The sequence below is a fragment of the Caretta caretta genome, chromosome 8 (assembly GCF_965140235.1).
Source record: "Caretta caretta isolate rCarCar2 chromosome 8, rCarCar1.hap1, whole genome shotgun sequence".
NCBI lineage: Eukaryota > Metazoa > Chordata > Testudines > Cheloniidae > Caretta > Caretta caretta.
In genome coordinates this window covers 42,874,338-42,888,628 of record NC_134213.1, presented here as the reverse complement: position 1 = coordinate 42,888,628, position 14,291 = coordinate 42,874,338, and the positions used below count along the sequence as shown (strand labels likewise).

General features: G+C 48.1%; 1 protein-coding gene across 9 annotated transcripts in view; it reads left to right on the top strand.

Moving 5' to 3' along the window:
- The window catches only part of NOS1AP (nitric oxide synthase 1 adaptor protein), a 172,605-nt gene that overhangs the window by 99,741 nt on the left and 58,573 nt on the right, over nucleotides 1-14,291 (top strand). The gene's annotated exons all lie outside the window — the stretch shown is intronic.

Here is a 14,291-nt window from a genome sequence, read left to right as displayed (position 1 = left end):
CTGCAAAATCAGGATGGAAGGTAACTTTACAGGGTAATAAAAAGATTTAAAACACAAAGGACTCCCCTCTGGACTCAGCTTCACAGTTACAAAACAGGAATAAAACTCCCTCTTAGCATAGGGGAAATTCACAAGCTAAAACAAAAGATAACCTAACTCATTTTCTTGCCTCACTTACAATTTCTGTAATTCTTAGATGGATTATTTCAGGTACATTTTCAGGAGATGTTGTCCCTGCTTGGCTTCTTTCTCTGTCCGGAGAGGGAACTAACAAAGAGAGCACAAACAAAACCTCCCCACCGCAGATTTGAAAGTATCTTCTTTCCTTATTGGTCCTTTTGGTTAGGTGCCAACCAGGTTATTTGAGCTTTTTAACCCGTTACAGATAAAGAGATTCAGTACAGCTGCAAGGAGGGATTTTATGCTACCCTTATCTTTATGGCATGACCCCCAAATCACAAACGGTGCTGGACAGCCTGTTTCACACTGGCTGTGATTTCTTCCTCGAGCTCTAGGACAGTGTTTCCCAAACTTGGGACGCCGCTTGTGCAGGGAAAGCCCCTGGTGGGCCGGGCTGGTTTGTTTACCTGCCGTGTCCACAGGTTTGGCCGATCACGGCTCCTACTGGCCACAGTTCGCCACTCCAGGCCAATGGGAGCTGCGGGAAGCAGTGGCCGGTACGTCCTGTGGCCCCATTGGCCTGCAGCAGTGAACCATGGCCAGTGGGAGCCGTGATAGGCCGAACCTGTGGATGCGGCAGGTAAACAAACTGGCCGGGCCCGCTAGGGGCTTTCCCTGAACAAGCGGTGTCCCAAGTTTGGGAAACACTGCTCTAGGAGAAAACAGAGTTAATGAGACACATGCATCTTTAGCCATACTACTGATTATATAAAAACTAACAATATTTTTACATTTTAAGGATGATTTTAACCAGTTGATTCTGGGAAACTTTCACGGGAGAGTGCATCAGCCACTTTGTTAGAAGCCCCTGAAATGTGTTGTATTTCAAAATCAAAATCTTGGAGAGCTAAACTCCACTGAAGAAGTTTTTTGTTAATTTTTTTTGACTGTATGAAGCCACTTCGGTGCAGCATGGTCGATTTGCAGGTGGAAACGCCATCCCCAAAGGTATGGGCGTAGCTTTTCCAGAGCATACACAATGACCTAACATTCCTTTTTGGTGATTGACCAGTGGCTTTCCCTCTTAGACAGTTTTTTGCTGAGAAACACGACAAGATAGAATTCTTGATACGGTCCTTCTTGCATTAAGACTGCTCCCACACTACACTCAGACGCATTTGTGGTTACTAGGAAAGGTTTGTCAAAGACTGGGCCCTTAGCACAGGGTTAGACATGAGTGTCGCTTTAAGCTGATTAAAGGCCTTCTGACGCTCTTTAGTCCACTGAACTGCATTTGGCTGTTTGGTTTTATTTGGTCAGGTCTGTCCGTGGTGTAGTGATTTGGCAGTAGTGCAGTACAAATTGCCTGTAATATCCGGCCAAGCCTAAGAAGGATTGGACCTGTTTCTTTGATTTTGGGACAGGCCACTTTTGGATAGCATTAACTTTGGCCTGTACGGGGTTGATAGTTCCTTGACCCACCTGGTGTCCAAGGTACGTTACTCTGTTTGGGCTTATTTGACACTTTTTAGCCTTAACAGTTAGTCCTGCCTCCCTTATGCGCTCGAAGATGTTTCGTAGATGCTCTAGGTGTTCTGTCCATGAATCAGAAAATATGGCCACATTGTCAAGGTAGGCGACTGCAGATTCTCCCAATCCCGCTAGGAGACTATCTACAAGTTTCTGGAAGGTGGCAGGTGCATTTTGCAGCCCGAAAGGGAGTACATTAAATTCATACAGCCCGACGTGTGGTGAAGGCTGACCTTTCCTTGACGGATTCATCTAGCCGTACCTGTCAGTACCCCTTGGTTAAGTCCAAGGTAGAGATGAACTGGGCCCGTCCCAGTTTCTCTAATAGTTCATCTGTGCGTGGCATTGGATAGTTGTCTGGGCGAGTTACAGCATTTAGCTTATGGTACTCCACGCAAAAGCATATTTCCCCATCTGGTTTGGGAACGAGAACCACTGGAGATGCACTTTCAGAGGGGCGGATTACACCCATCTGTAGCATGTCCTGGATCTCCCGTTCTATAGCAGTTTTGGCTTGAGGAGCCACCCGGTAAGGTTGGGCTCCAATTGGGCAATCATTACCTGTGTCAATGGGGTGGTATGCCTGTTCGATCCGTCCTGGGGTAGCTGAGTACATCGGTGTGAAGCTAGCGCACAGCTCCTTGATCTGCTGTCGCTGCATACGCCCAAGGGTCATGGAGAGGTTCACCTCTTCCATGCCACCGTCACTTTTCCCTTTTGTAGTAGACACCTTCAGGCCACTCAGCATCATCTCCTCCCTGGGCAGTTAACTGACAAACCTTTAATTCTCTGGAATAAAAGGGCTTTAGAGAATTAACATGGTATACTTTAGGCTTTAGATTTGAGATGGGGGATGCTATGAGAGAGTTAACAGCTCCCAGAGGCTCTTGGACCGTAAATGGCCCTTCCCACAATGCTTCCATCTTATGGGCCTGGAGCGCCTTCAAGACCATGACTTGGTCCCCTACTTTGAAGGAACGCTTTCTGGCATGTTTATTATACCAGGCCTTTTGCTCTTCCTAAGCATCTTTTAGGTTTTCTCTAGCAAGGGCTAAAGAGTTTCAGAGGGTGTTTTGTGGGTTGTGGTCCAGAATGTTACTTCCTGGAGAAGGCGTAAACCCCTCCCATTGCTGTTTCACCAACTGTAATGGGCCCTTAACCTCGTGGCCATACACAAGTTCAAATGGTGAAAACCCCGAACTGGGGTGTGGTACAGCCCTGTAGGCAAAAAGGAACTGCTGCAACACTAGGTCCTAATTGTTGGAGTGCTCATTTACGAATTTACATATTATGGCCCCCAAAGTTCCATTAAACTTCTCCACCAGGCCATTTGTTTGATTGTGGTAAGGGGTGGCAACCAAGTGGTTCACCCCCTGAGCTTCCCAAAGGCTTTTCATGGTCCCTGCCAGGAAATTAGTTCCCAAATCTGTAAGGATGTTGGAGGGCCAACCTGTCCTGGCAAAAATGTCTGTTAATGCCTGGCACGCACTTTTAGACCTAGCGTTGCTTAGAGATACTGCTTCCGGCCATTGGGTGGCAAAATCCATGAAAGTCAGTATGTACTGCTTTCCTCTGGGTGTCTTTTTTGCAAAAGGACCCCAAATATCCAGAGCTACTCACTGAAATGGAACCTCAATGATGGGGAGTGGCTGGAGAGGGGCTTTGACCTGGTCTTGGGGTTTTCCCACTCTTTGGCACACCTCACAAGACCGGACATAGGTAGAAATGTCCTTGCCCATTCCCTTCCAGTGGAATGACCTCCCCAAACTGTCTTTGGTCCTGTTAACCCCAGCATGGCCACTGGGATGATCGTGGGCTAAGCTTAAGAGATTTACCCGGTACTTAGTTGGAACTACCAACTGTCTTTGAGGATGCCAGTCCTCCTGGTGCCCACCAGAAAGTTTCCTTGTATAGAAGTCGTTTTTCTACAACAAACCAGAATTGATTAGAAGAGCTGAGAGGCGGTGGGTTGCTCCGAGCCGCTGTCCAAGCTCCCTGGAGGCTTTCATCTGCTTATTGCTCTGCCTGGAACTGTTCCCTTGATGCTGAAGACATCAGTTCCTCACTGGATTGTAGGCTTGGGCTTGGTCCCTCTGGAAGCGATGTAGGTGATGGAGCTGTTTCCGTGGACTGTGAACCCCTCTCTGTTGGTGCACTATGTTGTATTTCAGCCTTTTGTGCAGGTTTAGCTGCTGCTCCCAGGTCAGGCTCGCTGGTGCCCTCTGGCATTGGAGGTGTAGATGGGGTTGCAAGCGCTGGATTCAGTGCTGGCAATGGTTCTGGTGCTGTTTGCTCCTCCTGTTCCAGTTTTGGGGCTGGTTCTGGTTGAGTCTCTGCGACTGGATTCACTACTGCTGTTGCAGTCATTGGCAGGGGATCCGGTTCCACCACCTCAGTTTGGGGCTCTGGTAACACAGACTGGGCCCTTGTAGAAAGCTCAGGAACAGGGATAGATGTGAAGGCTTGCTTAGCCTGGCTGCGGGTGACCATTCCCACCCTCTTGGCTAGCTTCACATGGTTGGCCAAGTCTTCCCCAGCAGCATGGGAATGGGATAATCGTCATAGACTGCAAAAGTCCACTTTCCTGACCAGCCCTTGTACTGGACAGGCAACTTGGCTGTAGGCAAGTGTAAAGAGTTTGACTTGAAGGGTTGAATAGTCACTTGGGCCTCTGAGTTGATGAATTTGGGTCCACTAAGGATTGGTGGATAGCTGACACCTATGCTCTAGTGTCCCCCCATGCGATAACCTTCTTCCCACCCACACTCACAGTTTCTCTTCGCTTTGAGGGTATTTGGGAGGCATCTGGGCCTGAGGACCTTTGGTGTGATTCTGGTGTAATGAACTGCAATCTGTTGGGGTACTTGGGGTAGTTGGCCTTTACATGCCCCAGCTCATTACATTTAAAACATCGCCCAGCTGACTGGTCACTGGGGTGGGGTGGGTTTCTGGAGACTGATGTGGTGGGACGATAAGGTATTTGGGCCTTGGGCTGACCCCGGTGGTAGGGTGTTGTCTCGGGTTGCCCCTTCTGATATCTGCTCCAACTGCTACTAGCTTTTTTCTTTTCTGCCACCTCCACCCATTGGTTCCGATCTCCCCCATCTCAATTAGTTTTGGGCTTCCCATCTAGGATGTACCTTTCTATTTGCTTAGGAACACCCTCTAAGAACTGTTTTGTTTGCATTAGGAAAGACAACTCTTCCAGAGATTTAACACTTGCTCCTGATATCCAGGCATTCCAATTTTTTACAATGTGGTAGGCGCATCGGGAAAATGCCACATCTGGTTTCCACCTTAGGGCTTTGAACCGCCAACAGGCATGCTCGAGTGTTAGCCTCATTCAAATTCTGGCCCTTTTTAAAACAAGTTCTTAGCTGTTCATGTTTTCTTTAGGCATTTCAGCTGCCACCTCTGCTAAGGGTTCACTGAGCTGCGGCCTCAGCTCCACCATATACTGGTCTGTAGAGATGCTGTACCTAAGGCAGGCCCTTTCAAAATTTTCTAAGAAGGCTTCTGTATTATCGCCTACCTTGTAGGTGGGGAATTTTTTGGAATGGGGAGTGGTACCTGGAGAAGGACTGTTAGGGTTATCTGGTAGACCCAGTTTAGCCCTTTCCAGCTCTAAGTGCTTCAGCTCTAACTCTGTATCCAAGCGTTTTGCCTCTGTATCCAATTGCTTTGCCTCTTTTTTCTCCTGCACCTCCAACTCCAAGTGCTTGAAGTCCATTTGTCTTTTATGTTCCTTCTGTTTCGCTTCAGCTTCCAATTTGGCTAATACCGTTTCTTTTTGACCTCACTTTCCATCATCTTTGCTAGCCTTTCTGCCCCTTAGCCTAGCCTAGCCTGAGAGCTAGGAAAAAAAAAAACAGCTTGTGAATTCCCTTGCTATAGCTTAACTACTCTGCCCTCAGGCAAAGAGGAAAAAAAAAACTCCAGCTGCTCTAAGCTTGAAAAAAAAAGTGTCCTTTAAAAACAAAAACAACAACAACAAACCTCCCTGGTTTTCAAGCAGCTAAAAGAAAAAATGTGTCCTTTTAAAATCCTGAGGTCTGTGCTTCTGGTTCAAAATGATCCCACCGCGCTGCTGTCACACCCCAATGGCCCCCTGTAACGATGTTGGTTCTGGTGGGACCCAACTGAGAGTGCCAATTCAGGACAAACTGCTTAAAGCAGGGCAGTTACAGCCCAAGGCTGGGGTTTCTGTGCACACCAAGGCAAACCAAACTAGCTGGACAGAGAGGACTTTGGTTTTACCCCACTGGCTAACCACAAGTCACACAAGCAATTCCCTTAGACACTCCAGTTTCCCAGTATCACCACCAGTGCCACTCGTTATGGGGATGAATAGTTATGAAAACCAATACCCCAGTAAAAGAAAAAAAAGTTCTCCCAATCCCAAAGGACCAAGCCCCAGACCCAGGTCAATATACAAATCAGATCTTACCCACAAATCATGCTGTTGCCAGTCCTTTAGAATCTAAAATCAAATGGTTTATTCATAAAAGGAAAAAGATATAGATGAGAGCTAGAATTGGTTAAATGGAATCAATTACATACAGTAATGGCAAAGTTCTTGGTTCAGGCTTGCAGCAGTGATAGAATAAACTGCAAATTCCAATCAAGTCTCTGGAGTACATGCACAGCTGGGATGGGTCATTCAGTCCTTTGTTCAAAGCTTCAGTTTGTAGCAAAGTCCCCCCAGAGGTATGAAGCAGGATTGAAGACAAGATGGAAGCGCTGCAGCAGTCTTTTATAGTCTTTTGTCATGTGGCCTCCTTTCTTTGTTCCAAAGACATGCATTGGGGCACATGGCAAGAAAAAACCTTAGAGTTCTGTCCATAGGCATGTCCCTGCATGCCTTGCTGAGTCACAAGGTGTATCCGCCTTCTTTCAATGCGTCAGTTGTATAGCTGATGGTCCTTAATGGGCCATCAAGCAGGCTAGACAGAGCTGACACCAACCTGTCTGGGGTGTTCCCCAGAAGCATAGCACAAGTTTGAAATACAGACAGTATAGAGCCAATATTCATAACTTCAACTATAAAAACAATACACATATACAGATAGCATAATTATAACTAGCCAATCATAACCTTCCCGTAGACACCTCACACCTTTGTACAATATTTGCTGCAAATATATAACAGTGGTTGCAACAGTTACAGATTCTGTCAATAACGTCACAGCAAGACACATGGAAAAGAATTCTCTGTAGTAACTCAGAGCCCTCCCCATCTAGTGCCCCATCTCTGGCAGCTGGAGATATTTGCTGCTAGAAGTCACTAGGCAGTCCCATCAGACCATCCCCTCCATACACTTATCAGGCTTAGTCTTGAAGCTAGTTAGGTTTTTCACCCCCACTGCTCCCCTTGGAAGGCTGTTACAGAACTTCACATCTCTGATGGGTAGAAACCTTCATCTAATTTCAAGCCTAAACTTGTTGATGGCCAGTTGATATCCATTTGGTCTTGTGTCCACATTGCACTTAACTTAAATAACTCCTCTCCCTCCCTTGTATTTATCCGTCTGATGGATTTATAAGAGAGCAATCCTCTCTCCCTCAGCCTTCTTTTGGTTAGGCTAAACAAGCCAAGCTCTTTGCTGATATATCCAACACTGGTGGCAGAGAATCTACTGCCATAGAGCCCTGGTGGGATCTTCTCGGGAGCCCAGGAAGCACTCTCATATGCCTGAGACTAAGTCTGCCTTGAAATCCACTTCGAAGAAGTTAGGACATATGAAGCCCTCTTGGGCTGAGGTGCTGGGCTTGCTTAGAGCCACATCTAAGTCCCAGAGGCTTGACAAAAAAGCCCATAAACATCAAGCTCTGTCAGTGCTGGAGCACGACCCATGAGTACTGTCAACCTTGGCACCTCCCAAACTTTGGGTCCCTCAGCCCCAATGAAGACTGTTCACCGCCTGCACCATCCTCATCAGCACCCTCTCCAGTTATGATGGTCTGGACAGAAACAGCCCCTCTTACTCCAGGGAGAATTGAGTCTTGTGCACCTCCACGTGACATCTCCGTATTCCTGGATCCAGAATACCCTCCATCGGGTCCGTTCCTGTCCAGTGATGTCAGAACACCACCTGGGGAGTCGACAGCTCAGAGAAAAAGTTTATCACCTGGTTCTTCCTGGAGATACAACTTCCCTCCAGCCACTGAAAAGACTTACGCTACCTTGGGATGAACCTCAGCATTTAGCTCAGCGTAGCTGGTACCCCATGAAATGGGGGCCTCCGCATCCCCCTTTTGATCCTTCCTCCTGGCCATATTGGGACCCTGGAACCAGTACCCCCCTGAAGAGAGTCTTGTCTGCTAGAGAGTAACTCCTCCTAAGGAGGCACTTAGGCCCCTCCGCCCCCTGGATCCTTTCAAAGAGGAAGAGCAAGACGTATTGGATCCAGTGGTTCCACTGGAACCTGCAAAACTGCCATCATCATCTCCAGACAAAGCAGTGACCCCTATGTCTCTCTCCTCTGCCGATGATGTCAGGTAGTTCCAGGATCATCTTCATAGAGTTGCTAGTGAGCTTCAGATTCTTCTGGAAGAGGTTCAGGAATCCCAGCACAAACTCCTGGACATCCTTCACTTATCTGGATCCAACAAAATAGTGTTCCCTGTTAATGAGGCTATAATGGAGCCAGGTAGGGCTGTTGGCACACCCCCCGCTACCTGCATTCCCACCCCCAAGAGGGCAGAAAAATATTCTTATGTGCTGGCAAAAGGGGCTGAGTTTTTTTGTTTTCTCACCCCTCTCCCAACTCTTTGGTAGTCCAAGCAGCTTCCAAAAGGGGTAGACAGCAACACCCCCCACTCCCCCCCCCCCAGTCTACCCCTGTGAACAAAGAGGGTAGACGTCTAGACCTACTGGGGAAAAAGGTCTTTTCATCATCCAGCTCCAGTTTAGGATAGCCAACTACCAAGCACTACTGGCCGAGTATGGCTTCCTGAGCTATTCCAAGTTGGCAGAGTTCACAGACAGCCCTCCACAACAGAACAGAGCTCGTTTCAAGGCACTGATAGATGAAGACAAAGACCGCTCTCCAATCTGCAGTGTTGCCACAGACATCTCTAGAGCCATAGATATGGCCATTATTATGTGCAGAGTCATGGCACCATGTGTCAGGGTTCCCTAAAGAGGTTCCAGAATACTGGGGAGGACCTCCCCTTTGGTGAATCATAGTTGTTCAGTCAGAAGTCAGACAAGTCCCTCCATACCTTAAAGGACTCTCTGTGGATATACACACCTATCCCCAAGGGAAAGTTCCATTGACAGTCATATAGAGTCTAGACTTAGACCCATGGCTCAACAATTTTTTCATCAGAGGCCCTACAAACCACCACTCAAAAGGCAGAAGGTTCAAGGGACCCGTGTCCCTACATCTGTGGCAACAGGCTCAGCTTCCCAATCTCAGCCCCCAACAAGGCACTGTTTTTGACAGGACCTCAGGAGCTGCTGCGAGCCACTGAGTCTGACATCGCCCAACCATGTCACACCACTTGGAGGTCATCTAACACTCCAACACCTGGAGTGCAATAAGCACAGACCAATCTGTGCTGAATATCATCCTCTCTGGTTATACGATTGAGTTTGCATCTCTGCACAACCCCACTCTCAAACAAGAGGTACACTACCTATTAGACCAAAGAGCAATAGAACATATCCCTTCTCAATACCAAGTGAGTGGCTTTCACTCAACTTACTTCATGATACCCCAAAAGAAGGGCAGATGGAGACCAATTCTCAACCTCCACCAACTAAACGGCTTCAGGTCCCGGAAAAAGGCAAATATAGTGCCCATATTTAAAAAAGGGAAGAAAAAGAACCCAGGGAACTACAGAGCGGTCAGTCTCACTTCAGTCCCTGGCAAAATCATGGAGCACGTCCTCAAGGAAACCATTTTGAAGCACTTGGAAGAGAGGAAGGTGATCAGGAACAGTTAACATGGATTTACCAACGGCAAGTCATGCCTGACCAACCTGATTGCCTTCTATGATGAGATAATGGGCTCTGTGGATATGGGGAAAGCAGTGGATGTGATATATCTTGACTTTAGCAAAGGTTTAGATACCGTCTCCCACGGTATTCTTGCCAGCAAGTTAAAAAAGTATGGATTGGCAGAATGGCGTATAAGCTGGATAGAAAGCTGGCTAGATTGTCGGACTCAATGGGTAATGATCAATGGCTTGATGTCTAGTTGACAGCTGGTATCAAGCAGAGTGCCCCAGGGGTCGGTCCTGGGTCCAATTTTGTTCAACATCTTTATCAGTGATTCAGATGATGGGATTAATTGCACCCTCAGCAAGTTTGCAGATAACACTAAACTGGGGGGAGAGGTAGATACGCTGGAGGGTAGGGATAGGGTCCAGAGTGACCTAAACAAACTGGAGGATTGGGCCAAAAGAAATCTGATGAGGGTCAACAAAGCAAGTATTTGCATTTTAATACATTCCATAGCTATAGCAGTATGGTTTTTTATTTTTATTTGTTTTTGTATTTTTGTAGCTGGGACAGAGACCTTAATTTATTTTTAATTACCTGCACTTAGGAAGGAAGAATCCCATGCACCTCTACAGGCTGGGGACCGACTGGCTAAGCCGCAGTTCTGCAGAAAAGGACCTGGGGATTACAGTGGACGAGAAGCTGGATATGAGTCAGCAGTGTGCCCTCATTGCCAAGAAGGCCTGTCAGTAGATCTAGGGAAAGATGATTATTTATTATTGGTCCCCTCTATTCGACACTGGTGAGGCCACACCTGGAGTATTGCGTCCAGTTTTGGTCCCCCCACTACAGAAGGGATGTAAACAAATTGGAGAGAGTCTAGTGGAGGTCAATTAAAATGATTAGTGGGCTGGGGCACATGACTTATGAGGAGAGGCTGAGGGAACTGGGGTTATATAGTCTGCAGAAGAGAAGAGTGAGGGGTGATTTGATAGCAGCCTTCAATTACCTGAAGGGGGGTTTCAAAGAGGATGGAGGTAGGCTGTTCTCGGTGGTGGCAGATGACAGAACAAGAAGCAATGGTGTCCAGTTGCAGTGAGGGAGGTCTAGGTTGGATATTAGGAAACACTCTCTTTCACTAGGAGAGTGGTGAAGCACTGGAATGGGTTATGTAGGGAGGTGGTGGAACCTCCATCCTTAGAGGTTTTTAAGGCCCGGCTTGACAAAACCTTGGCTGGGATGATTTAATTGGGGTTTGTCCTGCTTTGAGCAGGGGATTGGACTAGATGACCTTCTGAGGTCTCTTCCAACCCTAATATTCTATGATTCATTCACAAATTCAAGTTTCATGTGGGCATGCTGGTTTCTATAATATCATCCCTAGAAAAGGACATGTGGTTTACAGTTCTGGATATGAAGGATGCCTACTTTCATGTCAATATTTATCTCACTCACAGGTGCTTCCTCAGATTCATGGTGGGCCCCGACCTTTTCAGTGCAGCATACTCCTTTTCAGTATAGCAATTAGGACACCTGTAGCCAATTGGGAAGCTGCTAGAATTAATTAAGGCTAATCAGGACACCTGGTTTAAAAAGGCTGTCACTCCAGTTAGTCAGGTGTGCGCCTAAGGAGCTGGGAGTGAGAGGACGTGCTGTTGGAGGACTGAGGAGTACAAGCATTAACAGACATCAGGAGGAGGGTCCTGTGGTGAGGACAAAGAAGGTGTTGGGAGGAGGCCAAGGGGAAGTAGCCCAGGGAATTGTAGCTGTCACGCAGCTGTTCCAGGAGGCACTCTCGACAGCTGCAGTCCACAGGGCCTTGGGCTGGAACCTGGGGTAGAGGGCGGGCCCAGGTTCCCCCCAAACCTCCCAACTCCTGACCCAACACAGGAGCTTCCACCAGAGGTGAAGGTCTCTGAGCTGGTCCCCGACCCACATGATGGATCAGCAGAAACTGCAGGGATTGTTCTTACTCTTTTTTCCCCAGGCTGGCCAGTGATGAGGTTATCTGAGTGAATGGCAGATTTGAGCCACGAAAGTGGCCAAACTGAGGGCTGCCATGAATCTCTGAGGTGAGCAAAATCCACCAATAAGCGCAGGTCCCACCAAGGTAGAGGAGGAACCTTCTCTCAGTACATTCTTTCTCTAAAGACATCTGGCCTATCCATCAGCTCCTCACTAGTCCACCTGGCAGTGATGAGTGTGTGCCATTCTCCCGTTCAAGAGCACTCAGTCTTCACTCACCCACTGACCACCAGATTTTGGAATAATCAAAACCATCCCCCCCTCTTCCCAAGCCTGTCCCTCAGTGGGACTTGAACCTTGTTCTGTCTGCACTCAAAAGGCCACCCATAGAGCCCCTAGCTTCCTGCTCCATGTCCCTACTCTCAGTGGAGGTTGCATTTAGCCATCACCTCAGCCGGAGGGTTGGTGCGCTTGGAGCAATGATAGCAGATCCTCTGAACTCCGTGTTCCATAAAGATAAGGTTTTGTTATGTTTACACCCCAAATTTTCTTTCAGTTTCACTTGAACCAATTGATCCACTTACCTGTGTTCTTCCCTAAACCACACACTTCCTGACAGGAGCAGAGATTTCACACCCTTGATGTGTGGCATGCCTTGGCCTTTAACCTACACAGAACATGACCCATCAGGAAGTCCCCAAGACTGTTCATTGCGATAACAGAAACTCAGGGGACAGGCGAGCTCCACCCAGAGGATCTCCAAATGGATCTCTGGCTGCATTCTGCTCTGCTATCAGCTCACAGACTCTAAGGTCGGAAGGTGTCATAAATATAAAGGAAAGGGTAAACACCTTTAAAATCCCTCCTGGCCAGAGAAAAAGCCCTTTCACCTGTAAAGGGTTAAGAAGCTAGGATAACCTTGCTGGCACCTGACCAAAATGACCAATGAGGAGACAAGATACTTTCAAAGCTGGAGGGGGGGAGAAACAAAGGGTCTGGGTCTGTCTGTGTGATGCTTTTGCCGGGGACAGAACAGGAATGGAGTCTTAGAACTTAATAAGTAATCTAGCTAGATATGCGTTAGATTATGATTTCTTTAAATGGCTGAGAAAATAAGCTGTGCTGAATGGAATGGATATTCCTGTCTTTGTGTCTTTTTGTAACTTAAGGTTTTGCCTAGAGGGATTCTCTGTGTTTTGAATCTAATTATGCTGATTTTTACAGAGGTGATTCTTTTTACTTTTTCTTCTATTAAAATTCTTCTTGTAAGAAACTGAATGCTTTTTTCATTGTTCTTAAGATACAAGGGTTTGGGTCTGTGGTCACCTATGCAAATTGGTGAGGATTTTTATCAAACCTTCTCCAGGAAGGGGGCTGCAAGGTTTTGGTGAGGATTTTGGGGGGAAAGACGTTTCCAAACGACTCTTTCCCAATAATAAACCCGGTTAGACGTTTGGTGGTGGCAGCGAAAGTCCAAGGGCAAAAGGTAAAATAGTTTGTACCTTGGGGAAGTTTTATACCACATTTATACCACTCAAAGGATGTCTTGTAAGACGAGCATGTCATTATCTTGTGGAACTCACTGGCACAGGATGTCACTGAGGCCAGGAGCTAAGGAGGATTAGAGATCACAGGGATAGGGGAAACACCCATGGTTACAGGAGATGGGACCCTCCTGCTTCGGGCACGAGCCCACTACATACTGGTGGGGTCAGGAAAGCGTTTCTCTGAGGGGCAGGGTAGTAAATAATTGTCCACCAGCCAGCTTCCTGCCCTGTCCTTTGAAGTAGCTGGTGCTGGCCACGGTCAGAGTCAGGACAGTGGAGCAGTGGATTGTGGGTCTGACCTGCTTGGGCACATCCTAGCTTCCTACTCCAGGCCTGGGCTCGTATGCCTCAGCTGCTGGGAAGCAGTGTGTCCCACTGCAGGAGCCATCATATCTGGGCACCTTGACTGCTCACCTCTTCCTAGTGTTGACTTGGCTTCATTGGCCTTCCTGGGAGCAGCAGGTGCATTGCCTCATGTGCTGTTTCAGTGCTGGGGCTGCGACACCCAGAGCTGTGGGCAATGTGTGAAATCAATGGACAGGCCTCTAGGCAGTCCCTTGTCTGGGGTGGGTTTGGAAAGCACCTGGCACACTTTGGGGTCTGCCCAGACCCCTCGCAGAGCTGGGGATGTGGCAGCCAGTGCTCCCAAGAGGCTCAGAATGGGGACAGTGGGCTGCTGCGGGTCAGAGCTGTGGGGCACTGGCATTGCTGTGTGTGTAAAGGCTCAGGGCTCTGGGTCAGCACTGAATAGCTCAGCAGTGCTGAGTATGTGGAGCCCAGGGCTGGAATGGTGGGGGGCTGAGGGGCATTGCCAGAGCTGTATATGTGGATCGCAGGGCTGAAATAGCAGGGCAGGATTGTGGTGCGCCAGTAGATCTCTCTTTGGGAGTTGGCACAGCACCTGGCTATGCTGTCTGGCTCTTTGCAGCACTCCCACCAGTCATATCAACAAGCACGGAAGTGCCCCCCCCCCCCCCCCGCCACCTTTTGATTTGCCTCTCAAAGCCGAGAGTGCCTTGGAGCGCAGGCTGGCCCAAGGGATGCCTACAACTCCGCTGACACCTGCCATCGGAGTCAGAGGGGGAGAACACAGGAGAGAAGGCAATTGCAGAGAACAGGAGTGATGCCTGGGCAGATTGGAAGTGGGCCCAGGTCACACATTGTAAAGAAGGGGCAGGAAG